Genomic DNA, 5,541 nt, shown 5'->3' on the forward strand with positions numbered 1-5,541 from the left:
ATGGCAGGCTCCTCCACCAGGCGGACAGGGAACCAACAGGCTGATCTAAGTCCTGAAGAGAGAGGCCAATGGGCAAACAAGATTTAATTTCTGCTGACTGTGGCTGGAGCTATCATAGGGCTCGGAAATGTTTGGAGGTTCCCATATCTTTGTTATAAAAATGGAGGAGGTGAGCAGTTTTGGACTAGATAGTTGTTGACGGAGTTGATTATATCATTGGGCTCGGAAATGTTTGGAGGTTCCCATATCTTTGTTATAAAAATGGAGGAGGTGAGCAGTTTTGGACTAGATAGTTGTTGACGGAGTTGATTATATCATTGGGCTCGGAAATGTTTGGAGGTTCCCATATCTTTGTTATAAAAATGGAGGAGGTGAGCAGTTTTGGACTAGATAGTTGTTGACGGAGTTGATTATGGTTTTTATGTTATGTGAGATTAAGGGACTAAAACATAATCTGTATCTTTGTATGTGTTATAGTCCTATCTATCACTTCATGTATGTGATATTTATTGAGAAGCATTTATAAACCATCTGTCAGTTTACATAACAAATTGCTGTGCTTGTTTATTAAATCATCAAAAGTTAACATATTCACTACCAGTTACACCTTTGTATGTGATCTGCATTTGTATTCCATTAGGTAGATAACATTAATCCTAAAAAAGGATACAAATACAAAAAAAAAAATTGTAAACTTTTTCCTAAACAATATTAAAAAGTTGATTTTTATCATTTATTTCAGCATTTATTTTTGGGCCTAATGTGCTGTACATTATAAAGTGTACAAAATGAATGTGACATGAGGTCACAATGACCTTAGTGATGTTTATTAAAACATTTAACCTTGTAGCACTGATAATGTATGTGGAAAAGTCATATCTCCAGTTGAATTGGGGGATTCCACAACTTGAACAGAGTATGTATCGTGCTAACTGACTGTTATACTGGACATCACTGACCTTCTTAAGGTATAAAATAAATAAATACCATCTCTTAAATCCTTAGGGGCTTTTTTCATTACATATGTCCTGTACCTTCTTACTTGTGGTATCCCGCTTTTTGTGCTTGAGACGTCTTTGGGTCAGTACACGAATCAGGGAGGCATCACATGTTGGAGAAAGATCTGTCCTCTTTTTGAAGGTGGGTTCCTCACTTCTTGATTAGTATGCATTATGGGATACTTCTTATAATGTAGTGAAATTACCTGTTTGTCATGTTTTTGTATTTTTTTTAAAATAAATGTTTGTAGCATATAGTTAAAATGTAGATTTTTAAAAAGAATAATTGTTGCTTGTAATTATGGACTTGATTCTGCTGTTGTATAAATTGTAATGCATTTGCTAACAATGTTTCTGTGGCCTTTAAGTTACTGTGCTAAAAATTTATATTTGAAATAATGACTTTTTCAACAACTACGTTTAGTTGCAGAAGCTAGTTATCACCCTTAAGATAACTAATTTAGTGACCCACAACACCAAGCTTTTATTACTAATTACTAAAATAAATAATAATGAACTATAATAATAAAATATAGTAAAATATGTTTAATTATATGATAAACAGTGTCCTCTGTCTCTAACATGTACATTTTCATATTTTATTGCATACTGTGTGTTATACATTATTTAAATTTATTGTCAAGTAAAATAAGGCAACATTTGTTTAAAAATTCAGTACTAACACAACTCTCTTTTTCAGGAATGGGTTATGCCAGTCAAATGATAATTGTCTATGGCTCAATCACCTACATCATCATCATAGCCTGGGCCTTTCTGTACCTTTTCTCAGCCTTCAGTGTGCACTGCCCTGGGCCAGCTGCAGCAATCTGTGGAACACAGGTACATTTGGTTAAAGGTCAGATGTATGTATGTATACATGGAAGCCTTGTATCACATTTACTTGTAAGTAAATATGGTATTTTTCTCAGGCTATGTTTCATTTTTTGCCCCCTCTTTTACCAAACATTGATGCTTATGCCAGGATTGGGAGAGGGATATGTATTGAATATTATTTAGGTACTATATATGAACCAGATGTTTTGTGAAATTATTGCATCAGGTTAGGTCTTGGTATATGGGTTCTTAATGTTTATTGCTATATGTTATATACTTTTAACCATATTCGTATATCTTTGATTTTAGATGCTTGTACTGTGCTTAGTGGGAATAATTCTAGTTCAGAGTGGACAACTCCTCTTAATGCCTCTTTCTCTGTGATGGAGTTCTGGCAGTGAGTTAAATTGAAATGCAATGAACATACACTAAGATAATAATAATAATAATAATAATTACATAATATAACAATAACAAAAATAACTTAACAGTTAATATTAAAGTTTGACATTGTAGAAATTTTACTGGACCATGGTACCATGTAAATACAATGGTGTATGAATATGGTAATGTTTTGCTTGTGTCTGTCTCACATAGCAGTTCATTTACATAAGTCGGCCAACTCACCGTTTTGTTATATTGCTTAAACACTTTGCGTGTGTTCAGTCACAGAGTTTTGCGACTGTCCAGTGGAATAAAGTATTTGGGCACAGTAAGGTGGGACTTGGCTCTTATTCTCTTACTTGTCTGGTTCCTGGTCTACTTCTGCATCTGGAAAGGCGTGAAATCTACTGGGAAGGTTACAGTCTTAACAGACATACATATTAGCTGTCATTAAAAAACTAAGGGCGTAATGACAAAATGTACTGCAAATGGCTTAAATAAGAAAAAAATTTAAAATCTTTTTATTACCGGTTTCAGAACTGAAAGCAATTTCCAGCATGCAATACCCAGACCGTCTATGTTATTGTCAATTAAAGATCTAATTAAAAATATTATTATAATATTTACAGGCAGTCTATTTCACAGCAACATTCCCTTATGTTATGCTCCTGATACTGCTCCTACGAGGGGTCACTCTACCTGGTGCCATAAACGGCATCCACTATTATTAAACGGCATCTCAACGGCATCTCAATTTTCAACATCAGCATGAGTATACATATTCTGTATCCTGCTTTTTATGTTACTCTTTCTGAATTGTATTACTTGCTCATTTCTTTGTAAGGTATGGATGGACGCTGGTACTCAAATCTTTTACTCTTACGCCATATGTCTTGGATACCTCAGCTCTCTTGGAAGCTACAATCAATATAACAATAACTGTTATAGGTTAGTGTGCATTGTATGAAGGATGACAATTTATTTGAACTGATAGATTCACTTAATGTGCATCTCACTTATTCATGTTTAAATTAGTGCTGTAATTCAGTAAAAGAATCAGAAATTGGTCCTTCTCTCTCTCGCTCTCTCTCGCTCTCTAATTAATTAATATTACATATTAATAAATTATATATTACACATATTTATATATGTGATTTTTTTTGTATTATTACATTTGTTGAGTATTTCTAAAAAATGTTCCTACAGGGACTCTTTCTTCCTCTGCTTTCTGAACAGCGGAACCAGTTTTTTAGGTGGGTTTGCCATTTTCTCTGTTTTGGGTCACATGGCCCAGGAGCAGGGGGTGGACATATCCCTTGTGGCCGAGTCTGGTAAGAGAAAACATGTTTTATTGTTCTACCAAATGAACTATCAAATTTTAATTTAAATGGAATAACATTGTTTGTTTTAATACGAACTGTAATTGTCACTGCATATCCCAATGGTTTTTAATAATAAAACTAATTAAAGCAGACTCCATTATTTGTCATCCTACTGGATTGCAGTTCACTACCTATTATTTATTTGATCGCTAAGTAATGATTGGAGTAATGCATGGATACTGTAAGATACTTTAGGTGGTGTTGGTCATTGTACCTCCTCCCTTGGCTGCCGTTAGGTCCAGGACTGGTGTTTATAGTGTGCCATCAGGCGGTGACATTGTTGCCATGGTGTCAGTTCTGGGCTGTGTGTTTCTTTATCATGATCATCCTCTTGGGCTTGGACAGCCAGGTTAGACCTCCTTCTCTTTCTTAGCCTAACTTCTGTTGCTTTGCTCTTCTCCCTCTTCCTGCCTCCCCATCCAATGTGCTTTTTTGTGTTAGTTTGTTGGACTGGAGAGCATAATGACGTCAGTGACAGATATCTTTCCCACGGTGTTGAGACGTGGCTTCAGAAGAGAGATGCTACTTTTAGGGATTTGCCTTGTCTGCTACTTGATGAGCTTCTTCATGATCACAGAGGTGGGCCTAAGACAATTCAGCTAATAAATTAGAAAGTAACTAGTGAATAATTTCTATTTTGTTACTGGAAGGCATTTCTGGTCCTACAGAAGTTCACAATCAACCGCATATTCAGCTCAGTTTTCAATTCACTTATGTTACACTGATATCAAACATAAGGCTTGTACAATCCATGGCTGTGCATTCTGTTCATTAGAATATCATTGCTTTTATAAGTGTCCTACTTTTTTTTCACAGGGTAGTCTGTACATCATTCAGTTGTTTGATCATTACGTTTGTAGTGGAGCCACTCTCCTGTTCCTGGCTACATGTCAGTCTGTGGCCATTGGATGTGTATATGGTTGGTAGCTTACACTTAAATACTCCTTAAATTGTTCTTACTACTCTTTCATGGGACTTTATGTGCTTATTTTCTCCAAGGTGCTGACCGATTCTATGAGAACATAGAAGACATGATTGGCTACAAACCCTGGCCCATGATGAAGTACTGCTGGCTCTATGTCACCCCCTCTTGTCTGCGTAGTAAGTTTGTTTCTGTCACATTTTTAAATCGGAACAGTTTAGTGATACAACATTATTTGATATGCACCAAACTCATATGTAAAAAACAAACAAACAAACAAAAGAATCAAACTATATATTTTTTGTCAATTATGTCCTGTAGGGCACCTTTATCTTCTCTCTGGTCAAGTACAGTCCCTTAAAGTTTAATAACACATACGTGTATCCATGGTGGGCATACGCTATTGGCTGATTCCTCGCAGTATACTCTCTCTCCCTCATCCCCATTAACATGATCTACAAACTCTATAAGTAGAAAGGGACCTTCTGGGAGTGTTGTCAAGAAAAATAAATGCTTTTTTTATTGAAAATGTTCATTTCAGCACTATATAAATGTCTGGAAATATTTCTGAAACCTTTAACAGAACCAGCAGGCAACTGTTTCACAACAGGAATGAATTCAATTCATTTCCTATGGATTCAAATGTAATAAGGTTAAGTGAAAAATGTTTTTGTATGTGTTGCCCTCAGCGTCTCCAGTTGGCTTGCACTCCAGCAGAGGATCTACCTCAGTCTCAGAGACCCTCAGCACATCATTATACTCTGTCATCCTGTACAGACAGAGAAAAGACCCCATACAGCCAATAATATTCAAATGCCATTACATCATTTGCCCCGAAATATTAAATAGCAGGTCAGTCAATTAGTCAGGTCAGTCAATTAGTCCTAATGGGTAAATTCATTAAGTTTTTAAGTTTGAAGAAAAAAAATAGTTATGTGGCCTAGTGAAAGTTGAATTAAAGGGGTCATATGATGCGATTTCAATTTTTCCTTTCTCTTTGGAGTGTTACAAGCTCTTGGTG

The 5,541-nt window shown here is 35.6% G+C and overlaps 1 pseudogene; it reads left to right on the plus strand.

Moving 5' to 3' along the window:
- LOC107667351 (sodium- and chloride-dependent GABA transporter 2-like) lies at positions 1–5,347 on the plus strand (annotated as a pseudogene).
- The last annotated feature ends 194 nt before the right edge of the window (positions 5,348–5,541 follow it).

This window comes from Sinocyclocheilus anshuiensis, unplaced genomic scaffold, assembly GCF_001515605.1.
Source record: "Sinocyclocheilus anshuiensis isolate Anshui unplaced genomic scaffold, SAMN03320099.WGS_v1.1 scaffold964, whole genome shotgun sequence".
Lineage (NCBI taxonomy): Eukaryota > Metazoa > Chordata > Actinopteri > Cypriniformes > Cyprinidae > Sinocyclocheilus > Sinocyclocheilus anshuiensis.